The sequence below is a fragment of the Lissotriton helveticus genome, chromosome 3_1, assembly GCF_964261635.1.
Source record: "Lissotriton helveticus chromosome 3_1, aLisHel1.1, whole genome shotgun sequence".
NCBI lineage: Eukaryota > Metazoa > Chordata > Amphibia > Caudata > Salamandridae > Lissotriton > Lissotriton helveticus.
Window position 1 is genome coordinate 1502498958 of NC_136061.1, and position 12063 is coordinate 1502511020.

At 47.5% G+C, this 12063-nt stretch overlaps 1 protein-coding gene across 3 annotated transcripts in view; it reads right to left on the reverse strand.

Annotated features, from left to right (window-relative positions):
• Positions 1-12063, reverse strand: part of ARHGEF12 (Rho guanine nucleotide exchange factor 12) — a 926126-nt gene that overhangs the window by 695457 nt on the left and 218606 nt on the right. The gene's annotated exons all lie outside the window — the stretch shown is intronic.

A 12063-nucleotide genomic window follows, 5' to 3' on the forward strand; every position in this document is an offset into this window, starting at 1 on the left:
ATTCCTGTTGTGACGTGGCCTTTATTAGCCAGTCATCCAAGTAAGGGAAGACATGTATTTGCTGTCGTCTTAGGTGTGCCGCAACCACTGCTAGGCATTTTGTGAACACCCTTGGTGCTGTTGTGACTCCAAACGGAAGGACCTTGAACTGATAATGTCGCCCTTCTATTACAAACCTGAGGTATTTTCTGTGAGCTTTGTGAATTGGGATATGAAAGTAGGCGTCTTTTGGATCCAGTGTAGAAAGAAAGTCCCCTTTCTTCAGTAAAGGAAGTACCTGTTGCAGCGTGATCATGTGGAAATGTTCCGAATTTATGTATGCATTGAGAGGTCTGAGGTCTAGTATAGGCCTTAGAGATCAGTCTTTTTTGGGAATTAGAAAGTATAGCGAGTATACTCCTGTTACTTGTTGATGTTGTGGAAGCTCCTCTATCGCATGCTTTTGTAGCAGTGATAGTACTTCCTGTTTTAATAATGTCAGATGATCTTGACTCATTGGACGCTGTCTGGGGGTGATGTTTGGTGGGGTAGCAGTGAGTTCTAGGCAATAACCATGTTGGATAATTTGTCTCACCCACCTGTCTATTTATTTTATTTATTTATTTATTCAAAGTTTTATATAGCGCGAACAAGATCCTTACAGATATCAGAGCGCTTCACAAAGACAGGGTAGGGGCAGTGGGAGTGAACAGAGATAATGGGAGCAGTATAATAGTCACTAACATGATAGGATAATAGTAACATACATAAGGCATATCAATATACACTCAGGTAAACAAGTAATATAAGACGGTACAAGTCATTGATCTCAACACAGAGGTGTTCAGGTGCACCTTGGGTGTGTGAATGGCTTATATCAAAGCCTTAGTGTAGAGAGAACACTGAGTGAGGGTATCAGGAGAGTGAATCAGTAATCCAACGTGTATCATATATTGGTAGTGACACCAACAAGTTAGAAGTATAGTGCCAGAGGACAGGTTAACAGTGATACAAAGCAATGCAGAGTCTCCGATCCAGCACCAATAGTGTTCAGGAGATCTTGGCCAGAAGGATGGTTTTCACCTCTTTCTTGAATAGTGCAGCGGAGGAGATCAGCCTGGTTTCAGGCGGGAGCGCATTCCAGATCCTGGGTGCCATTCCAGAGAAGGAGCGCTTGTATGTTTTCTCTTTCCGGAATCTACGAGGTTTCAGGAGTAAGTTTTTTGAACTTCTATTGGATCTCGAACCTCCTGATATAGACAACTTTTGAGCGAGGTAGTTGGGTGCATTGTGGTGCACGGCCGCGTGTGTCATAACTGCAATTTTTAACTGTATTCTGGCTTCAAAAGGTAGCCATTTTAGAGCCTTTAAGTCTGGGGATATATGCGAGTGCTTTCTTGAGCCAGTTATGAGTCTCGCTGCAGTGTTCAGGGAGGCTCTTAAGGGTGCAGTTGTGGATAGCGGGAGTCCGCTGAGGGCCACGAGTCCGTAGTCTATTCGAGGGTTGACTAAAGCTTTTACCGCATTTTGGAAGTCTTCAGCAGGGAGGAAGGGTTTAATTTTCCTCAATGTGTTGATTTGGAAATTGGCTGCTTTTGTGGCTTTGCTAACGTGCTGCTGCATGTTGAGCTTGGCATCGAGTGTGATGCCTAGGGATTTCGCCGAATCCACGATGGTAGGTTGGACATTGAGTGCTGTTAGGTTATTGAGCCATGTTTGGGTGGTGGAAATTTTCGCCGGGGGTGAGATGAGTAGGAACTCGGTTATCAGAGCATTTAGTTTGAGGTGATTGTTTGCCAGCCACGATTGAGTGTTTATGAGCGTGGAATTCAGATGTTTGATGTCTTCCGGGGATTGTAGCTTTAGGTAGAGTTGAGTGTCGTCAGCGTACATATGGAATTGGACATTGGAAGCTTGGAGCAAGGTGGCGAGTGGTTCCATGACGATGTTGAACAGTGTGGGGGAGAGAGAGGATCCTTGTGGAACACCTAGATCTGCAGGCACAGGTGTAGATAGCACATTGTCGATCTTGAACTTCTGTGACCGGTTGTGAAGGAAGGACGAAAACCATTTGAGAACAGTTCCCGATAGACCCATTCTGGTGCTTAGCAGCTCCAGCAAGTTCTCATGTTTGACCGTGTCAAATGCTGACGAGAGATCAAGAAGGATGAGGAGGCAGGACTCATTGCGATCAAGAATTAGGAGGGCGTCATCAATTATGTGTGTCATAGCTGTTTCCGTGCTATGTTTCGCTCGGAAGCCTGATTGATGAGGGTTGAGGAGGTCAAATTGGTCAATGTGTTTTGTTAGTTGGAGTTGGACACATTTCTCCAGCAGTTTGGCCAGGGTGGGGATATTGGTGATGGGCCGGTAATTGTTTAGGTCAGACGGATCAGCTGTGGGTTTCTTGAGTATAGGCGTGACTTGCCCCACCTTGAGTGAGTCCGGAATGAGGCCTTGTTGCAGGGAGCTGTTGACGATTTTGGTCCAGAGGGGGAGGAGCAAGGGGATGAAGTCTTTTACTACATTAGCAGGTAGAGGGTCTGTGAGGTGATTAGAGGGCTTCAAGGTGCAGAGCAGTTTGTGTATTTCTTCTTCCGAGTAGGTATCGAAGTGCAGCCAAGATGCCTTGTTTTTAGGTTGAGTGTAAGACATTCTGGTGTTGTTGGGGAATCGACTTACATCCATGATGAGGTCATTTCTTATATTGTCAGTCTTTATCTTAAAGAAAGCAGAGAAGGCTTCACAGTGTGGGGTGTCGCTAGTTGTGCTGTTTGATTGTAGGGGTTGTGTCTTTGTTTGGGTCTTGATTAGTTCGAACAGCTTTCTTGGCCTGTTTTTTGCTTGGTCCAACTGGTGTCTAAAGAAGTCCGCCTTTGTGCGCTTAATTTTCCTGAAGTAGGCATTTCTCTTGTTCTTAAGCCTTTTGAGGTGAAGTGCTGAAGGGTCCGATCTCCAGGTGCGCTCTGCCATTCGCATAGTACGCCTGTCGTCATTGAGACTATCATCATACCAGGGATTAGAGGTTTTGGTGGAGACTCTCTTCAGTTGCAGTGGGGCGACTTCATTGACTACTGTGTTCATAGAGTCAAGGTTGTGGTCCATCAGTGATTGAACATCCGAGGCACCTGAAGGGGGAAGGAGGAGATTGCTGATGTGGGGAGGCAGGGTAGAGGGGTTGAGGTTCTTCAAGTCCCTTTTCCATGTTTTGGATTTGATTGGTTGAGCTGGGTTAAGTTTAACTTTTTCATTGATAAAGAAGGTGATAATATGGTGATCAGACCAGTCGCAGGGTTGAATCGCCTCCAATTGTGTGGAGTTCTCTTTGGCAATGATGAGATCGAGTATCGAGCCTTTGTCGTGTGTTGGTCTATCGCATATTTGGGTGAGGTCAAGCGCATTAAGGAAAGTTTTGAGGCCATTCACCACTGCATCTTTCTGATCGTTCCAGTGGAGATTGAAGTCACCCAGGTAGACTTGGGTGGTCTTTTACCGGCATTGGAAGTGATCATGTCCATGAGTTGTTGGGTGAATATGAGATTGTCACCAGGCGGGTGATAGATGAGATGTAAAGCACAAACTTGTTTGCCCTCGCTGGTGATGTCGAGGCAGAGGAGTTCACTGGAGGGGAGGGAGGGGGGGGTGACTTTAGTAACGGAGAGGTTGCTCCTAAAAATGCATGCAATTCCCCCGCCCGTCTTGCCAGGAGACCTGTCCAGCCTGATGATGTGATAATTGGGGGGGACTAGTATGTCCATAATCGGGGCAGAGGCTTCAGTAAGCCACGTTTCAGTTAGAATGGCTAGGTCCAGATCCCTAGCTGAGACGAGATCAGCGATGTCGGAGGAGTGTCTCTGGGTCGATCTGCAATTGAGTAGGATGCATTTGAGTTTGGGAGAGGGAAGGGTGGTCGAGCTTTCTAGTGTGAGGGGAACTTTTCTGAGGTTGTTAGGGACGGAACCTCTGTTGTTGAGTGTTGGGAGCCTCAGAGGGTTTGTAAGAATTGTGGGTATGGGGATGTGTGTGTTGGATATGCGTTTTACCGGACCTGGGCCATAAGAGCGTAGTAGAGAGCATAAGTCACGGTTCGACAATGTGTTGAGGACACGACGGGGGCGGTGGGCGTTAGTGCGAACGGGGATAGTCGACCAGCGCGGGTGTCGTTGGAGGCGAGTGTATGTAGGGAGGGTGCGTCGTTTGTGGGGTAGAGGGATGGTGGGAGGTAGACTGGGCTGTGAGGAGAGAAGCTCTTTTATTGCGTGGACATCTTTTTTGATTTGTAGAATATCCTCTTTGACTTGCTGGAGGGTGTATAAAGTCTGGTCAGGAGGTGGATTAGGGATGGTGTTTGTGGTGAGAGCCATTGGTGAGTCATTGAGTAGTGAGCTGGAAAGCGAGCAGGGTAACGAGGGGGTGGATATACTAGTGTTGTTGGAGGGTTCTGTGGTGCTAAGGAGTGGGATGGCATTCAAAGTGGGGGCCTTTTTGTGGGCGAGGGGCGTGGGTGAAGTAGGTGAAATGGGAGGTCGGTGGGAGGCATGGGAAGTGACGTCAGTGGGAGACGGAGCCGTTGGGTAGAAGAGTGAGTGAAGGCTGAAGATAGTGGGGGAGACAGGAGGGAAGTGGGGGCTGAGAATAGGAGGTGGGAGAGAGGGGGATGCTGAGGTAGGAGAGGCGGTATGTTCTGTATCTTTTGTTGGGAGGGTGAGAGTGTCTTGGGTGGGAGTGGGGAGGGAGCTGTGGAGGGAGAGGTGTCCGCCGTGGGGGGGATGGGAGGGGGGGTGGATAAACTCCAAATGGTGGTGTGTGCAGATGGTGGCGTGTGGGTGAAAGTTAATATGTCAGATGTGGGAGACTCGTGGGTGGGAGTGGGGAGAGGGCTGGGGAGGGAGATGGGTCTGCCGTGGGGGGGAAGGGAGGAGGGGGTGGATAAGCTCTGAGCGATGGTGTGTTCAGATGGTGGCGTGTTGTGAATGGGAGTTGTTATGTCGGGGGGGAGAGGGATGGGGGAGGTATGAGTGGGGGTATGATGGGTCATGTTAGTGGGGCGGCTAGTATATGGGGTGAGGACATTTATGACTGTTCTTGTGGAGTGAGGGGCGTTAACAGCAGGTGGGCCATTTACTGGGGTGCTAGGGGTATGGATGTTGTAGGTGGGGGCTGCGATGTCAGGGGTGGTAATGCTGGTGGAGTTCTGGGTGGGGGTCCGCAGCATGGAAAGGTGCTCTTTGAACTTGGGGAACAGGTTGTCTAGCAGTTCCAGGTTCTTATCCGTGGATTGTATTAGGACAATCCCGTTATTGTAGATAGTAATGGTAGTCCTGCCAGGGAAGAGGTGGGAAGGTGTGATAGAGAGAGTTAGTCCATGAGATGTTTTCCTGGTGGTGGAGACGGTGAGTAGGGATAGGAACGTTTTTCTCCATTGGGCTCTGCGTGAGGTGTGGAAGATGATATCAGTATTCAGGGCTCCATTGCCCTGTGAGAAGTAGGTGTCGGCAAAGGGTGTTTCAGGGTGCGACCTCAAGAAGTTATGTTTAAAACGTTTAGTGGCTTTTTTGGTCAGTGTGGGAGGGTAGTTAATTCTAAAAGTGTGCGTGCCGTTGAGCTCCATTTTAGAAGGCTGTGATGTTGGGTGTAGGAGATAGGACGACAATAAAAACTGTCAGCCGCTAATTACAGTGCAAAGGAGTGACACTTGTGAGTGATCAGTGTGTAAGAGGTAGGAGTCAGTGCATCAATGTGTAAGAGGTAGAAGTCAGTGCACTCCAAGAACAACAATGCATAGGTGCAGCTTACTTAATGTATCCTATATGCGAGGTAGCAGTCAACTTACATCATGTACAAAATATGAGAGGTAGCACCGGTTAGGTGGAATCATATTTACACATCAGCGTGTACGAGGTAGCAGCGGTGTAGTCTAGGTGTAGAAGGTGACAGGGAGCAGCTTACATGACTAAACGAGGTGGCTGAGGTAGTAATAATAGTAATCAGTGCAACATCGTGAGGTACCTTACATCGACGAACCAACAAGTAAGTGAGGTAGCGAACAGTGAGTGATAGGGATAAAGGTGAGATATGTGCGGCTTACCATATATATAGTATGAGAATAGGGCTAGACTATTAAAGAATTACTGAATCCCATATATGTGCAAACAAATTACAGCAATAACAAGTACGACACTAGAATATGAGGTAGCACTCAGTGAACTTATTAGCATAAATATGGGACCCCCTCTACAAATATTTTCTAGGTCAGGGAAAGAGGGGAAAACAACAACAAAATACAATATTTCCCTCACGACCTATTACAATTTCAACCAGACACTTTTATATCCGCTTATTTACCATACACAAGGTGACTCCAAATATAACTATTTTTAAATTTTTTTTATTTTATTTATTCATTTTTTGTCATTTCTGTAGATTATTTGTTCATTTCACAAAGACATAGATTTACAAAACAGCATTTAAAATCTTTAGAACAATTCATCAATAGACATCGTACAAAACAAAAAGAAAAAGAAACCTAAATATTCATTTATAGTACATGCATACACTCATTATCATTCATACAGCATTCATACTGCAATCTATGTTAGAGGGATCACGTATGGTTGTGTGATCTAATACGCAAGGTCGACGCGTTTCGGTGGGTTTGTGACCACCTTCCTCAGGACCTCTTGAAAGCACAATCGTTCAATCCACAAAACATAAAACTTTCTGTATCGACATCTATAGAAATACAGGAAAGTGGTTCCACTAGTCTGTTCTGGTTTTGGCTTAAGAACCAAATGCAAGCCATCCACTAAAAAAAATTTATAAATATACGACTCTGCAAGTCAACAACTTGCTATTTGGATTTTATAAATTTCCATGGAAATGAGGAGCGTCCAGAGATGGGTGGATTCCCTGAAAACGATATAAATATATATCTTGCTTAACGCAATCTGTCTTTGCATGTATTTCAAGTAACCGCCAGGTATATCCGAGTCGGCTAAGTCGGCTTGTGGTTCCACATGTGAGGAGGCGTTTGTAGGCGGCTCGTTATTTTCACGAAGTTACGCGACCCCCAGCCTATTGTGGACAAAAAACGACACGCCTGGAACCGCCTGGAACCACAAGCCGACTTAGCCGACTCGGATATACCTGGCGGTTACTTGAAATACATGCAAAGACAGATTGCGTTAAGCAAGATATATATTTATATCGTTTTCAGGGAATCCACCCATCTCTGGACGCTCCTCATTTCCATGGAAATTTATAAAATCCAAATAGCAAGTTGTTGACTTGCAGAGTCGTATATTTATAAATTTTTTTTAGTGGATGGCTTGCATTTGGTTCTTAAGCCAAAACCAGAACAGACTAGTGGAACCACTTTCCTGTATTTCTATAGATGTCGATACAGAAAGTTTTATGTTTTGTGGATTGAACGATTGTGCTTTCAAGAGGTCCTGAGGAAGGTGGTCACAAACCCACCGAAACGCGTCGACCTTGCGTATTAGATCACACAACCATACGTGATCCCTCTAACATAGATTGCAGTATGAATGCTGTATGAATGATAATGAGTGTATGCATGTACTATAAATGAATATTTAGGTTTCTTTTTCTTTTTGTTTTGTACGATGTCTATTGATGAATTGTTCTAAAGATTTTAAATGCTGTTTTGTAAATCTATGTCTTTGTGAAATGAACAAATAATCTACAGAAATGACAAAAAATGAATAAATAAAATAAAAAAAAAAATTTAAAAATAGTTATATTTGGAGTCACCTTGTGTATGGTAAATAAGCGGATATAAAAGTGTCTGGTTGAAATTGTAATAGGTCGTGAGGGAAATATTGTATTTAGCACTCAGTGAACTGTCAGTGGGTAAAAGTGACGATGGGTGTAAGTTGCGTAAGGTGTAGGGTACTAGTAGTAGTATAATACTGTAGTGAAAGGTGGATACTTAAACACATCAAGAGCACTAGGTTACATAAATTGTAAAATACAATAATAATAAATCCCGCAGTAAAAGACAAATATTTAAGAACACCAATATTTAACTACAGAGCTAAGTGGAGACCTTCGTACCGATAGTAAATAATGGTCAGAAGGACTAGTCCATGATGGCCGGCAAAGAGAGCAAGAGTAGTTTAAAGATGGCCACCAAGTAGGGGGGATGTAGTCATTAGTCCTCTTTTAGTTGTTGCTGTTTTGATAGCAGGGCAGAGCAGTTTCAGATTCCATTCCGGCTGGCTCAGGGTCCTGCATACCAAGGGGAGTCTTATCTCAGATTTGATATCAGAGGAGGAGCTGCTGAGGGGCCTCGTATGTTCAGGCGGGGGTAGAGTGTTCAGTTTATGGCCCCGGCCATTTTGAGGACAATATGTTTTTTTTGTACAGGATGAATCACTAGGGAAATCGAGTGGGGCAGAAAAAGTAACTTATCCAGCAAGAAGTATTGGGGCAGTAAATACCTTAGTCAGCTTTCACTTTGGCAAGCGATCTGCAATCCCCGCAGCAGGGGCAAATACGACCTTATTTGCCAGCATTTGCATAACACCGATGTAGTGGTGCCCAGGTCGACAGGCTCACCGGCCGTCACTGCTCCCAAGTATTGCATCCATGCAGCACATCCAATAGAGAAAGAAACGTGAGCGTGCACAGGATCGCAGATCAGAGCAGCTCATTGAGCAGATCAGGGCAGATCCTCCCCAAGGCAAATCCTTCCTCCTTGCCTAGCTCACCCCCAGAAGCTGGGTGAGCGGTGTGATGAACGGTGTGATCGGGGCGAGAGGGAGAGCCGAGCCAGACCCCTAGGTCCTCTCCCCCACTCCTAGCACGATAGCTGTTACAGGCGGAGGACGAGCTGCCCTTCCCCCGTCCGGGCGGGACACGCCGATCACAGCCCGCGAGTATCAGCCAGGCTGGGAAGCCCAGACTCGCCCGCTCTCCGCCAGTCCGCTCCGTCCCTCACCTCCTTCAGCCTCACGACCATCAGGTGCTCAGCTCCCCAGGTGTCGTCACAGAGAGGCGCAGGGGGACAGACCAGCCGAGCTGGATTTGGCACGCTCCGGTCATGCCCCGCGGAGCCTACCCCCTCAATGCCTGCAGGGGTGGTGGCGAGGTGGAGACATTCTCCTCGGGGCTGCCAGGTCCCCGGTGTGTCTCAGGTCCGTTGCCGTCACGGGCGTTCTCCCCAGCTCCAGCGGTGACGAGCGGAGCCACAGAACGCCAGCATCCCTCCCGTGAGCAGCACAGCACCCACGGCGATCCTCCGGAGTGACAAGCGGTGCAGGGCCCCAGCGACGCCCCCACAGCCTCCCCAGCTTCAGCGGAGATGGGTCGGGTCACAGCTCGCCAGTAGCCCTCCTGTGGGCCGCCCAGCATTCACGGTGAACTCCCGACGTAGCCAGCGCTGAAGTCCTCACCAGTCCGGTGCAGACACTGGAACCGAGCGACGCCTCCAGGGGATCCTGGACTCCAACTCCTCCGATGTCCAGCGTCGAGCAGCAGTCCTCTCCCCAGCTCGCCCCACCGTCCAGGGCTCCGCTGCAGTTTCCGGTGAATGTTTTGCAATCCAGTTACTTTTATGTAAAACCTGTTTCTTGCTGTAAATCCAGTTACTTGTTTTTGTACAGCGCAGATGGGTGCTGTCAGGGATAATTCCAAAAAGGGATCCCAGGCACTAGGAGCTCCGGACTGGAGCTCTTACCAGGCGGCCATCTTGCGAGGAACCTCTGATGTCTGATGTGATGTTTTCCCAGACAGGTAGGAACTGTGATAGGCGTCCCCCGACCGGTGTTGCATGGTCTGGGGGGAGCTGTATGAAGTCACTGTTTTGGGGTAGGAGAGTTGCAGTTGTTGTTGTTTCCGCGACCTCTACCCTTGTTGTTGTTACCTCTGTAACTGCCTCTAGAATTACCTTTGGGTGATGTTGGTGTAAAATAGGTTGATTGCTGGCTTGTGCCTGTATTCTTTGATCCGCCTCTATAGGTGGACCTACGAAAGGAACCTCTCTGAGATGGCTGTTGCAATGCTCCCATTGACTTAGCCGCTTCTGTGTCCTTTTTCATTTTCTCCAACGCCTCATCTGTGCTTGAGCGAAGAGCGTTTTCCCATCAAAAGGCTGGTTCAATAAAGAAGTTTGTACCTCCTGTTTGAACCCTGAGACCCTGAGCCATGCATGTCTTCTTAACATGATACTGGTGTTTATAGATCTTGCCGCAGTGTCTGCTGCGTCTAAGGTGCACTTAATGGAAGTGTTGGTTATTATCTTCCCTTCTTGTATCAGCTGATCTGCCCTTTTTTGATGTTCCTTAGGGAGATGTGTAATGAGTTTCTCTAACTCATCATAATGAGCTCTATCATAGCTTGCAAGTAGCGCTTGAGTATTTGCTATGCGCCAGCTGTTTGCTGCTTGGGATGCTACTCTCTTGCCAGAGGCATCTATTAACTTGGACTCCTTGTCAGGAGGAGGAGCTTCTCCTGCTGTTAGTGAGTTCGCCCTCTTACGAGCGTTTGAGACTACTAACGAGTCCAGAGGTATTTGTCTCTTAATAAATACTGGGTCTTTTGGGGCTGCCTTATACTTTTTATCAATTCTTGGGTTTAACACCCTAGCCCTCACAGGATCTTTAAATATGTCTGATGTGTGAGTGAGGAGACCCTTGAGCATTGGTAGGGTCCCTGAAGATTTTTGTGCAGCAGGTAGTTTTTCTAAAAGGAAATCTTCTATCTGAGGTTCCGCATATAAATCTACCTTGTGGTTTTTTGCTGCCCTATTAATCAATTGTGCAAAACCCGAATTATCTTCTGGGATAGTATTGTTATCATCCCTAGGAAGGTCCCCATCCCCCGTGTCACTTTCTACATCTGTTTGAGGTGTAGATGGGCGTGGTGTAAAAGGTCGAGGGATAGCTGGCAGAGTATGAGGAAGAGGAGAAGAGGGTGGGTCCAAAGGGTGTGGAGAAAGGGGAGGAGTTGTATTTGTCCCCATTGTTCTCTTCTTAGGAGGAGGAGCTTTCTCCTCCAACGGTTGAGTCTTCCTCTTTTTAGGTAGTTTTATCCCCACCATGCCAGTTTGTGGATCAATGAGCAAAGTCTTTTGTTTTGGATCTGTTTGTTGCTCCTGTGTCGGTACCAAAGTCTTTGGGTCCGATAGGTGCTTTTGCTTCTGTGTCTCAGTGTTATGTGTTTTCGGCACCGAGAGTTTGCTCGAGTCCGATTTTTTCGGTGTCGAGGGAGTCTTCGACGTCGAAGCATGTTTCGGTTTCGACATGGAATGTTTCGACCTCAAGCTCTCTTTGGTATGGAGTTTCGGTGTCGATGTCGATGTCGACCGTTTCTCGGACCCAACATAGTGGGAGACCGAGTGTTTCGGTTTCGGTGCCGAGCCAGAAGGCGGGGCGTCGTAAACTTTCTTCGCTTGTCTAACCGGGCTCGAAGGCGGGGTCGACACCAATCGGGGTCGATTTTTTGACAAAGGGATGTCGTCACTCACGGTTTGATGAACGTCGACTTCTTCGACATCAGACTCGTCCGCTTCTGACCCCGACCCGTCCTCATCTTCCTCCTCCTCGGGGTGTTCGACCTCGAACAGTTCTGGGATTGCATCTGACTCCATCCTTGACATCTCGTGTCTTCGGGCTCGACGGTTTCTAATCGTCGACTTGGAGGAGAAAGCCGCACAGGCTTCTCAATCCCTGGATTCGTGGTCAGGTGACAAACAGAGGTTGCACACCTCGTGTAGATCCTTGTGTGGGAATTTAGCACCACACGTTGGACATTTCTTGAATGGAGTCCTTTCCATGGACTCCGGGCTGGACTACGTCGAGATGGGCCTCCCGGTCCCGTCGACGTAGAGTTGGAAATCTTTGGTGTTGACGTCGAAGCACGTCGAAATGGGAATGAACTCGCGCTCCATAAACAATACCGTCAAATTGGAAAGGGAATACGCGCCGAAATATAACTTTTTTCTCGAAGTCGATCTGGAGCGCTTTGATCCTCATCCGAACCCGATGGCGGAAAAAAACAATCTAAGGATGGAGCCGATGCCCATGCGCACTATCACCCAAGGGAGGAGTCACCAGCCTCGTG